Source organism: Orcinus orca, chromosome 14, assembly GCF_937001465.1.
Source record: "Orcinus orca chromosome 14, mOrcOrc1.1, whole genome shotgun sequence".
NCBI classification, from domain to species: domain Eukaryota; kingdom Metazoa; phylum Chordata; class Mammalia; order Artiodactyla; family Delphinidae; genus Orcinus; species Orcinus orca.
In genome coordinates, this window is record NC_064572.1 from 27,650,182 (window position 1) to 27,663,571 (window position 13,390).

The following is a 13,390-nucleotide window of genomic DNA, read 5'->3' on the forward strand; positions in this document are numbered from 1 at the left end:
GCTGGAGGCAATTAATGAAACACCAAGGATGATTAATTAAAGACTAAATGTGAAAACTAATGGACCTCCTCAGCAGCATATTAAGAAACTCTCTTCTGCAGTGGAAGGGCAGGAAAAGCTGAGGCTCAGGCCCAGGATATAATCAGAAGAATAGCAGAGTTCAAGAATGTTAAGTTGCCAAGTTAGCCAAGTCTGTTATACAACATCAGGGCCCTGACTGGGAAAATACTGGACCCTCAGAAATGAAGACCTCTGAGTAGAAATGTATCTGGGTTGATAGATTCAGAATTCAAATCCCCAGACTTCCTCAAACCCTCTGAATCTATAGAAGAGGCCCACTCCTTAAGAATTAATGCTTTCCTCTGGCTTGAAGATGATTAAGAAGCCTCTGACCTTTAAGACCACATGCACACTCCCTCTAGGTCTGCCTTGCCACCCCACCTAGCCACCAGATCCATAACTAAAGTTACAATATAAACCAACAGGAAAGTGTTGGGGCTGCTAAGGAGGAAAGGTGAAGGTTTCTGCAGAGCTTAGCTGACATGCACCTCAGAAGCCTAGAAAGTGTCTATGTGCCTTAACTCTAAGAGTGCTAGATCAAGGGATGGAGGAAAAACAAAGTTGGATAAGGAAGTGTTTATCAATATGGAAGTGTTAGGGGAACCACTGACCAAAACAACCTGCCCTGGCCAGGCATGAGAGTAACCACTTGCATGAGTTATCTTACAACAGGAGGTCCTGGTAAGGAAGGACCTTACCACTGACAAGCTACCACTGACTGGAAGAATTCGGGAAAGGCCAAAGGAGAGAGGTGACGCCAGTCCATATGTCCCAGTATCCTTCTTGCTGGAACCCATCTTGGCTGAGCAATGTGCGCACCACCATGAAGGACCCTGAGTCAGAATGATTGGCCAGAGACAACCTGGAAACTAACCCCATTACCCCTGAGACTATGGGCCGCGTGGCAGAGCAGTTCTCCTGGGTTCCCTTACCCAGCTGCTCTCTGCCTGGGTGCCCCTTCCCAATAAAGTCTCTTGCTTTGTCAGCACGTGTATCTCCTCAGACAATTCACTTCTGAGTGTTAGACAAGAGCCCACTCTCGGGACCTGGAAGGGGTTCCCATTCCTGCAACAGAAGTACTCTTCTGGGATAAAGGTTTTATCACCCTGGCAAGAACTCCGGGAGAAGGTGTTGACATGCTTCTAGAATGGCTCTTAGAAGCTTGGAAAAAGTGACAGCTCCTCTTAAGTAGAAATGCTAGAACTACCATGGCAGGCAGTGGAAAAGGGGTCAAAAAGTTTAAGGAAGTTAGCATGCTAGAATGGACAGTTTGTGTAAGCCCTAAAAACCTACCAAATGACTTTGTTCCGAAGGAAGGCCAAAGCAATGAAGAATATGCTGGTAAGAGGGGCAGCATCTCTGAGCTATCAGTGGTAGCTCTCCTCTAAAGGGCAGAGGTGATGGTAGAATGTTGTTACAGAATTGGGTTCACAAATAGCAATGGGAATGATGGGGTGGGGGAAATCCCAAAATAATAGAGGACAGGTGGAGGTGTTCAGCCATCAGACGCCAGGTGGTACAATTATCATAATGAGGAAGGTCAGAGTGGAATGCAGGGCAAAGTTATAGAGTGGCATCTTCAGAGGTAAGATAGTTGGTAACAGTTCTGCACCCAATTCCATTGTGTGTTGGAGGGGTGGGGTTGGCAGGGTAGAGGTGAGGAATTTCCCCACACCAACCAGAAAGTTTCTGACATCAGCTGGGTGTCCTACAATTCAATTCAATTCTGACACTATCTACCTGGAGCTAGCATCAGATTCTACAGGTTAAAGGCTCAGTGCCACAAGGCTTCCCTCCACTTCAGATGCCAATCGCAAACCTAGGTTGTTACCTGTGCTTCTGATCGACTGGCTGTACACTGGAGCTTCCAATGACCACCTCTTCAGGTTCAGTTAATTTGCTAGAGCAATTCTCAGAACTCAGAGAAACATTTCACTTACCTGATCACCAATTTATTATAAAAGGGTGTAAATCCAGCTAGATGAAGCGATACACAAGGTGAGGTCCTGAACAAAGGAGTCTCTGTCCTCTTGGAGTTTGGGGCCTGGCATGGTGGCACATGGAAGCTTCTGGTTCCCCAACCTAGAAGCTCTCTGAACCCTGTCCTTTGTGGGTTTTTTGAAGTCTTCATTACATAGGTATGATTGATTAAATCATTGGCCACTGGTAATTGAACTTAATCTCTAGCCCCTCTCCCATCTCCCTTGCCTGGAGGTCAGGGGTGGGACTGAAGGTTGCAACCCTTTAATCAAACAGTTGGCTCCAGTATCCTTACCTGAGCCAGTTTTCAGACCTGGAACCCACTGACTAAAAGAGAGGTTAGGTGCTCTGGAATAAGACCCTGTGACACCATGGCAAGTATATACAGCACTGATTCCTCTAATGTTTACCCAAAGGGACTGATGGCCATTAACTCAGGTACTATAACCTGGGGAAAGGAGAGTATTCAGACATCTCAAAGACAATCAGTTACAGGGTCTAATTAACTTTGATACATGGAGATCCAAAGCATCATCATGGCCTCCCTGTTAGTGGGGCATTAGGTGATCAGGTATTAAGTGGAATCTTGACCCAGCTCACAGTGGTCATTTTTCCAGTCCCTAAATGTGTAATTAGAATGGACATAATTGGTAGCACAACACCACATTGATTTCTTGACCTGTGTGATAGGAGCTATTGCAATGGGGAAGACCAGGTGGAGACTTCTAAAGCTACCCACCCCCATCTGTCAACAAATCAAAAACATTTCATCCTGGGGGGAATGTCAGAGATTAGTAGTACCTTTAAAAACCTGAAGAATGCAGGGATACTAGTCCCCAGTGTATCTCCATTTAATTGACCAGTCTGGATCTTGCAAAAACCAGATGGATTCTGGGGGGTGACAGTAGAGTATCACAAATTCAACGAAGTAGTAGTTGTACTTGCAGCAGCTATGCCAGATATAGTACTTTTGCTGGAGCAGAGTTACACAGCTTCAGGTATGTGGTAGGCAGGCATTAAGCTGGAAAATGCTTTCATTTCCATCCCTATCAAAAAGGAGAGAAAAAAATAAAAATAAAAATAAAAAAAAGGAGAATCAGAAACAGGTTATGTTCTCTTGGAATGGATAACAGTATATATTTAGTCTATTCTCAGGGCTATGTTAAATCTTCTGCCCTCTGCCATAATATAATCTGGAGACACTTGGACTAACTGGACATCTCACAGAATATCACAGTGGTCCACTGTATCGATGGATCATGAGCCTGCATCCAGACCCCCATGTCATGTGCCACTGATGAACTGACATCTCTCCCTCAGCTCAAAACTATGGCCATATGGTGGGGGTAGAGAGTGTTCTTTATGACTGACAAAGCAGGAATAAGATCAAGCTGGGTTCATAGGTGAATTGGCCTCTTATATAGGTTCAAGTCAAAAATGGATGGCAGGTGCACTGAAGTGCCAATTAGGGGTAGCCTTGAAAATAGCTGTGAGAGGAAATCCAATGAGCAGAGCTTCAGGTGGCGAACCTGGTCATTTACCCTGTGTAGAAAGAGAAGGAGCCCAAGGTTAGGATATACACAGTTCCATGGGTAGTGGTAAATGTTTTGGTAAGTTGATAAGGGGCCTAAAATAGAAAATATCGCAAGATTGGGGAGTAAGATGTCTGGGGTAAAGGCACATGAATGGACCAATGAGAGAAGATGCAAAGTGTGAAAATCTTTGGGTCAAACGCCAATGCCAATCAGAAAGCATCCAGTACAGAAGAGGCACTAACAACCAGGTAGATTAAATGACCGGCAGGTATTAGTCAGCCTCTGTCACGGGCTACCCTAATGAGAGCACAATGAACTAATGGAGGAGTAGCCATAATGGCAGAGAGGGAGACTATGCATGGGTTCCCACTGGCCAAGACTACTTTAGCTACTGATGTTGCCAAATGTCCCATATGCTAGCAACAGAGCTCACTGCTGTGCCACTGATATGGCACCATTCTTCAAGGAGACTTTGGTGGCAGGTTGACTATATTAGGCCCCTTCCATTCTGGATGGGCCAGAGATTTGTTCTAACAGGAATAGACATGTATTCTAGGTATGTATTTGTCTTTCCTACCCACGGGGCCTCCAGCAACATCAATATCTAAGGGCTTACAGAATATTTGATCCACCAACATAACTTCGTATATAACATTGCATCAGACCAAAGGACCCACTTTATAGCAAGGAGATTCAGCAGTGGCACGTGACGATGGGATCCACTGTTGACCCTAGATGCCACCAACATGATAGAATGATAGAAGGGTCTATCGAAGGCACAGCTGAGGTACAAGCTTGGATATGATATACCGAGGTTGGCACACCAACTGCCAGGATGCAGTATACATGCTAAATCAGTAAATTCTATATTGTACTGTGCCCTTAACACGTGGAGAATATATGGGTCCAGGTACCAATGAGTGGAAGTAGGCTAGGACACACTTAACATCAAGACTACTTGGGGAATTTGTGCTTCCTATCCCTACAATTGTGTTCTGCAGATTTAGATGTTATGGTACCCTTGGGGAAATGTTTCCACCAGGGGACACAGTAAGAATCCTATTGAACTTTAAGCTACGGTTCTCATCATTCAGGCACTTTAAGCCCTTTGTGCCAAGGGATGAACAGTCAATAAGAAATAATCATCTAGGTGGGGGAAATGGACCTGATCATCAGGAGGAGAGGGCTGTTGCTACACAATGGGGACAGGGAGGACTATCTTTGAAATCCAGGTGACCTACTGAGGCTTCTCTTAGTACTTCCTTACCCAGTTTTGATGGTAAATGGATAAAGTTAGCAGTTAGGCCCGAGAAGTGCATGGTAACCGGGGACTCAGATCCTCATGGTTGAAGATCTGGGTCAATCCTCCAACTAAGCCATCTAGACCAGTAGTGGTGTTAGCTACGGATGAGAGAAAACTACATTGATAACAAAGGAGGAATTTGATGAGTTTTGATTATATCTTGCTACCAGTTGCAGCAGAAGCAGCTGCAGTTCATTCCACTGACCCTAAGTTTTCCCTAAGAACTCTCCAGTGTCCTGAAAAAGCTGCTTCCAGAATGTATATGAAGCAAATGGATCTAAGAGGCACAATGGTGGACTGTTATGGATGCTGTGCTGTACTGTGTTGCCCAGATTCCCCCTTTAGAACTGGAGGACTTATTCCTCCAGCTACTGGGAAGGTTGGCTGATAGCTACAACTTAGATGAAGAAGCCACATCATCTAAGGTCATGCTCCTTTCCCAGGACAGCTCACAGCCAAAGACTCATGTATGTGGGGGTATAAAGGTTCAGACCTCATGCTCCACTTGGGACAACTCTGAAGGGACAACTGCTTCAGAACTCTCTATGGTGTCACACGAAGACACCATATTGTGATTCCATTGCAGCTCGGTTTATTCCTGTCTAATCCTGCTTCCTTCCAATCCTCCACAGGCATTGATCCGAAGGACACTCCCTGATAAATTTCCTCTATGGGTTTGTGTCTCATAGGACACAACTCATAGGAATTATCTTTATAGCATTTTACTTCTGGTGATAGTTGTTAAGTTATACCCTAATCTTTCCATTAATAAATCTATCTGTGATTATTTAACAGGAACTTTGCGAGTTTTTATGCCCAGTAGAACATTACTGTCATGAGACCTATCTTTTGGGTACCCAAAAATACATAGCAGAAAAACTAAGGCATGGTTTAGAAAAATATACATACTATCTTGCATTTTCTAGTTAAGTGATAAGTTTTACACATTTGAAGAAGGGGTAGATAGTCTAGGCTGATTTTTATCAAAAAATGACACTTTTTTTTACTAAGAAAGATCTTAAACTTGCCACAAAGAAAATGTAGAATATTTCTATTTTTAGAGAGGTAATTAGACTAATTTTAAAAAGTACGAGCTTTAGAATTTCAAAGTCCTGGCTTAAATACCAATTTCACTCTTTATTAGCTTTGTAACTTAAGGCAAGTTACTTAATTTTGCTAACACTGTCTATGGAGGGCAATGTTGTGAAGGGGTTAATTGTGTGGTCTCTGAAGCCAGATCACCTGGGTTCAAAGCTGTCACTTACTAACTAGGTAACATCAGATGAGTTAACTCATTTAACCTCTCTGTACCTCAGTTTCCTCCTCTTTAAAATGAAGATGACGATAGTGACTACCTTATAGGTTTGTTGAGATTAAATAAATTAATGTATGTAAAGTGCTTAGAACAATGTCATTGAGTGATGAATAAACTTACAAGCTGTTATCGTTATCTGTACTATAGGTTAACAATATTTGCCCATAGTGTTGTGGTAAAGATTAAATGAGGCAATACGTGTGATACGATTAGCTCAAAGCCCCTAAAAAATTGTAATCATGAACATGTGTTATAGCTACTTCATAAGATTGTTTTAAAGATTCCTGGCATGGCCAGGTACTGTGCTAGGCATTGAAGATACAAAGGGGAACAAAGACATACCAGACAGCCTTTGTGCTTGAGCTTAGAGCCTTAACAGGGATCAAGTGAGAGTGAATGTAATATGTTGGTCTTGCCTGGCACAAAGGAAGGTAGATAAATAGAAGTAAATATTCTTAGGCACATAGGGGAAATAGTATATAACCCATGTTCTTTCTCACTCTTACTCTTTTACCTTTTGGGTTCTATTTATCAATCAATCATTTGTCATAATTATAGAGTTTGAGGGAAGGGAAGGGGTTGGGCTTCTTTCAATTTGTACTTTTTGTACCTCTCTAACTCACAGTCACTTTTTCTCATATTATACAATCAACAAAAACCTACTAAGGACCAAGACACCAGGAATAAACAGTTAAGACTACTCACGATGTGGGGGGGGGGGAACAAATAAATAACTGTAATACATTACATTATAGATTTTTTTTCCAATTTACAATAGTTATAAACAAAATGCTAAGGCAGCAAAGAGAAAGGGATGATTGATTTTGCAGAAGTTTTTGTCTCCATTCCCTCAGCACATAGTCTGTTTTACCACTCAAATCACTGCTTAAAATATTAATACGATTGATCTTTCAGAATTCTGTTTGTCTTCTTAGGTTTATACTAAACCAGGGTTTCTCAGCCTTGTCATTATTGACATTTTGGACAGGATATTTCTTTGTTGTAAGGGGCTGTCCTGTGCATTGTAGGATGCTTAGCAGCATTTCTGATCTTAGTAGCACTCACCCAGACTTGACAATCAAAAGTGTCTCCAGACATTGCCAAATGCCCATTGCCCCTCTGAGAACCACTGCACTAAATCAATGATTATTTGTGGACTACAGTCTTATTAGTTATGTTCTCACCTTATAATGGAATAGTAATTATTTATCATTTATCATTGGTACATAGGAACTAGAGACTTTACTATCATGATCATTCAGCCACTTAATATGTGATTTGATATAAAGGAAATTACATCAGTGATTTATGCACAAATCTACATTTTTAGATGTTTATATGTTGATTACTGGATGTTTTGTTTCTTTATCTTCACAAGGACAACATGATATTAAAATGGGACTGTCAGAGAATAAGAAAGAGCTCTTGGAAATCAAAAATATAATAGCATCTAATGGTTATCTATTGCTGTGTGATAAATTACCTCAAAACTTAGTGGCTTAAAACAAGAATAAACATGTTTTATTTCAAATAGAGTTGCCATATGATCCAGCAATCCCATTCCTGGGCTTATATCCAGAAAAAACTATAATTCCAAAAGATACATGCACCCCTATGTTCATAGCAGCACTATTCACAATAGCCAAGACATGGAAATAACCTAAATGTCCATCGACAGAGGAATGGATAAAAAAGATGTGGTATATATATAAATGGAATATTACTCAGCCATTAAAAAAAGAATGAAATAATGCCATTTGCAGCAACATGGGTGGACCTAGAGATTATCATACTAAGTAAGTCAGACAGAGAAAGACAAATATCATATATCACTTATATATCAAATTTAAAATATGACACAAATGAACTTATCTATGAAACAGAAAGAGACTCACAGATATAGAGAACAGACTTGTGGTTGTCAAGGTGGGGGGTAGGGGAGGGATGGACTGGGAGTTTGGGATTAGCAGATGCAAATTATTATGTATAGAATGGATAAACAACAAGGTCCTACTGTATAGCACAGGGAACTATATTTAATATCCTGTAATAAACCATAATGGGAAAAAATATGAAAAGAATATACATATATGCATAACTAAATCACTTTGCTGTACAGCAGAAATGAACACAACTTGTAAACTAACTATACTGCAATAAAATAAATTTTAAAAAATAACATGTATTATTTCATAGTTTCTATGGGTCAGAAATTTGGAAGTGGATTACCTAGGTGGTTGCGGGGGGGGGGGGGGTCCCTCATAAGATTGCAGTTAGAATGTTAGCTGGGGCTGCAGTCATCTGAAGACTTGACTGGGGTGGGAGGGTCACCTTTCTAAGATGGCTCAAACACCTGGCTGGCAAGTTAGTGTTGGCTGTTTACAGGAGGCCTCAGCTCATTATGTGGGCCTCTCCATTGGATTACATGACATGGCTGCTGACTTCTCTCAGAGTAATTGATCCAGAAAAGAGCAAGTCAGAAGCAAGCTTATAAGTCATACATCATCACTTTCACCTTACTCTGTTGGTCATACAGACCAACCTTGATAGAATTTGAGAAGGGAATACACAGAGATATGGATCGTTGGAGAGCATCTTAGAAGCTGTTTACCATAACACAGTAATAAAAAAAGTTCTAAGAGCTGTAACATAAAATCAGGGAAAATCACCTAGAAAGGAGAACCAAAAGACAAGTAGATGGAAAATAGGAAAGAAAAAGTAAGAAAATGACAAAATCAATCAGGAAGCCCCAATATGACTAATAGAAGACTCAGGAAAAGAGGAGAGAAAAGAGAAGGGAGGACATTATCAAAGAAATTTAACAAGGTTGTAAGTTATAAAGTCAACATAGAAAGGCAATCTCTCTCTCTCTCTCTCTCTCTCTCTCTCACACACACACACACACACACACACTCAAGCATTGAACAATTGGAAAATGAAATTTTAAAATTCCATTTACAATATTATTAAAAATATAAATGCTTAGGAATAAATTTAACAAAAGATGTGTAAGCTTTCTACACTGAAAATTACAAAGCATTGCTGACAGAAATTTAAAAAGACCTTAATAAATAGAGAAATATACCATGTTCATGGATTGCAAAGCTCAGTATTGTTAAGATGTCAATTTTCCTCAAATAGAGCTCAATCAATTCCAATGAAGATCACAGCAGCTTAAAAAAAAGTGGATTAACAATTCAAAAATTTATATGGAAACACAAAAATCTTAGAACCAAAACATTCTTGAAAAAGAATTAATTTGGAGTAACTACACTTCCTTACTTTCAAGGCTTACTATAAATCTACAGTAATCATGACAATGTGGTTTGTATAAAGATAGACAAACAGATCAATGAGACAGAATTAAAAGTCCAGAAATAAATCCATAATTATATAGTCAATAGATTTTTGACAAAGGCACCAAAGCAATTTAATGGGGAAAGGAAATTATTTTCAACAAATGGTGCTGGAACCATGTGGACAAAAATAAGCCCTCAAATCTTACCTCACATTATTTGCAAAATTTAAATCAAGATGAATCACATGCCTAAATGTAAAAGCCAAAATTCTCAGGTCATCCAAAAACATTATTAAGAGAATAAATAGTGAAGCTACACACTGGGAAAAATATTTGCAATTAATATATGATACAGGACTTGTATCCAAAATATTAATAAACTCAATAATAAGACAAACATCCTAATGAAAAATGGAAAAGTATTTCCACTTTTTCCTGTTTATTGAAGTACAATTGACTTACAGTATTAGTTTCACGTAAAGAACATAGTGATTTCTTATTTTTATATATTTTATCTATACATTATAATGCTGACCTGAGCATCAGCAATAATAGAGATAAACTTTAAAACATGTATAAAGATGTTGTCCCACGTACACAAAAAAGCACATTTAACCATAGTGAAGGGCTAATCCACAGATCACTGTTTTCACAGCAATTTCTGCTTTATAAACTTTAGGATTTTTTTGTTTTCCTTCCTTCTACTTTCTTAGAGTTTAATTTGCTTTGTGTGTGGGGGGTAACAAAACACATAAAATATACCATTTTAACAATTTTTAAGTATACAGCTCAGCAGTGTTAACTATTTTCACAGTGCTGTAAAACAGACCTCCAGAACGTTTTCATCTTGCAATCTGAAACTCTGTTTCAGCAACTCCCCTTTCTTCTCCCCTCAAATCTCTAGTAACCGGCATCCTATTTTCTGTTTTATGAATTTGACTACTTTACATAACTCATATAAGTAGAATCATACAGTATTTGTCTTTTTGTGACTGGTTTATTTCTCTTTTTTTGGCTCCGCCATGAGGCATGCAGGATCTTTTTTCCCTGACCAGGTATCAAACTCGTGCCCCCTGGAGTGGAAGTGTGGAGTCCTAACCTCTGGGCCACCAAGGAAGTCCTGTGACTGGTTTATTTCACTTAGCATAATGTCCTCAAGTTTCATCTATGTTGTAGCATATGACAGGATTTTCCTCCTTTTAAAGATTAAAATTCATCTGTCCGTGAACATTTGTGTTGCTTCTATCTCTTGACTATTATGAATGAACAGGAACGTTCATATGTGCTGTGAACGTGAGTATGCAAATACCTCTTTGAGACCCTACTCTCAATTCTTTTGGATATTCACCCAGAACTGGGATTGCTATATCATGTGGTAGTCCCATTCTCACTTTTTTTTTTTTTTTTGCAGTACGCGGGCCTCTCACTGTTGTGGCCTCTCCTGTTGCGGAGCACAGGCTCCGGATGCACAGGCTCAGTGGCCGTGGCTCACAGGCCCAGCCGCTCCGCGGCATGTGGGATCTTCCCGGACCAGGGCACAAACCTGTGTCCCCTGCATCGGCAGGCGGACTCTCAACCACTGCGCCACCAGGGAAGCCCCCATTCTCACTTTTTTGAAGAACCTCCATACTGCTTTCCACAGGGGCTGTACCATTTTGCAATCTCATCAACGGTGCATAAGGGTTCTGATTTCTCCACATCTTCACCTACACTTGTTATTTTCTTTTTTCCAAATATTAACCATCCTAATGAGTGTGAGTCGACATCTTGTGGTTTTGACGTGCAGTTCTCTGATGATTAGTGATGCTGAGTATCTTTCCATATGCTTGTTGGACTGTTTAATTAGTTTGATTTTTTTGTTACTGAGTTGTAAGAGTTCTTTAGATATTCTGGGTATCTTATCACATATATGATTTGCAAATATTTTCTCCATTCCATAGGCTGCCTTTTCACTCTGCTGTGTCCTTTGATGCACAAAAGTTTTTTTTATTTTTTATTTTTGGCCGCACAGTGGGGCATGTGGGACTCTTAGTTCCCTGTGCCCCCTGCAATGGAAGTTTTTAAGTTTGATGTAGCCCCATTTGTCTATCTTTGCTTTTGTTGCCTGTGCTTTTGGTGTCATAAACAAGAAATCATTACCAAGACCAATGACCTGAAGATTTTCCCCTATGTTTTCTTCTAGGAGTTTTATAGTTTTAGGTCTGATGTTTAAGTCTTTAATGCATTTTGAGTTAATTTTTGTATATGGTATAAGATAATGGTCCAAATTCATTCTTTTGCACATAGATACCCAGTTTTCCCAAAACGATTTGTTGAAGAGGCTGTCCTTTCCCCATTGAGTCATCATTGCACCTTTGTCAAAGATCATTTGACCATATATGTGAGCGCTTTTTATTTTTTAAATAGACTTTATTTTTCAGAGCAGTTTTAGGTTCATAACAAGTACAGAATTCCCATGTATCCCCTGCTCCCCTCCACATGCTAAATATGCTTTTAACTTCTCGAGGCGAACAGATTGCAGATTTTAAACCTTTCTTCTTTTCAAATACATGCATTTAATGCTACAGATCTCCCTCTAAACACTGCTCACTGCATCCCATTAATTCTACTATGTTGTATTTTCATTATCCTTTAGTTCAAACTATATAAAAATTCCCACTGAAATATTCTTTGACATAGAGGTTTAGAATTATGTTGCTCACCTTCCAAACATTTGTGGATTTTCTGGCTTTTTGTTATTTCTAGTTCAATTCTAATGTGGTTAGAGACCAAACTCTAATTTCAAGCCTTTTAAATTTGAGACTCGCTTTAAGACCTTGCCTCACAAACTTGATGCTGTTTTGTTATGATGGGAAAACCGGTAGGTTCAGACTCTTTTTTTCTTCTTTGGTTATGTATAGTCTACTGCGGTGGCTCAACGCTAAGTTTTGAGATCTTAAAACAGTATTCCTAACACACCACTGTAAAGCAATTATACTCCAATAAAGGTGTTAAAAAAAAAGAAAAAAAAAAACAGTATTCCATTCAGGGGCCCGTCCTCTTAGGCTTACACCACAGTGATTAGGCTGCGGTTAAAGACAGAGTACTTTTTTTTTTTTTTTTTGCGGTACGCGGGCCTCTCACCGTTGTGGCCTCTCCCGTCGCGGAGCACAGGCTCCGCACGCGCAGGCTCAGCGGCCATGGCTCACGGGCCCAGCCGCTCTGTGGCATGTGGGATCTTCCCGGACCGAGGCACGAACCGTGTCCCCTGCATCGGCAGGCGGACTCTCAACCACTACGCCACCAGGGAAGCCCAAGACAGAGTATTTCTGAGCAGCATCATTGCGCTTTTCAGGAACGCCTTCCACCCCTCACGGAATGGCAGGGCGGTACAAGTGATTTCTCAGTCCTCCACAGCTAAGGGGTGGATAGTTCAGGAACTATCTGTGTACTTTACGAGGCAACGGATACAGTACCCTTTTTTTTTTTTGGTCTCCTCATAGGTGACAAAGCTTCTGAGTTCTCAAATCTCAGAAGCTGAGGGAAAGAAAGGAAGTTGGGTAGAGTTCGAGAATGGTGGCAGAATGCCTCATCCCCGAATTGAGAGAGCACGTCTCTTGCGAGGCCTAACGAATCAGGGCCTCGGGTACCAGCGGCCCTTCAACTCCTCGGCCTAGTAACCCACCCGCAGAGATGGCCTCCCGCACGAACCTTTTCTTTCCTCCTTTCTTCTTTCCCAGCTGCTCAAACTTCCACTAGAAGTGGAACTGGGTGTGGCAAAAAGCCCGTCAGCGAACCGCCGGTCAGCGAACCGCCCCTCACGTGACAGACAAGAGGGCGCGGAGGACCTGGGGAACTACGTCCGCCCTGGCCCCACCCACTTGACGCCACTCAGTGACCCCACCCCTCCGCCGTGGGGT

General features: G+C 40.8%; 1 long non-coding RNA gene across 2 annotated transcripts in view; it reads right to left on the reverse strand.

Moving 5' to 3' along the window:
- Window positions 1-13,345, reverse strand: part of LOC117196984 (uncharacterized) — a 33,073-nt gene extending 19,728 nt beyond the window's left edge. For both annotated transcript variants that reach the window (XR_007471275.1, XR_004477439.2), the window contains exons 1-2: window positions 13,182-13,345; window positions 2,842-3,086 (exon numbers count right to left, since the gene is read on the reverse strand). This is a non-coding gene — a long non-coding RNA (uncharacterized LOC117196984). The remainder of the gene's footprint in view (window positions 1-2,841; window positions 3,087-13,181) is intronic.
- Between the last annotated feature and the right edge of the window lie 45 nt (window positions 13,346-13,390).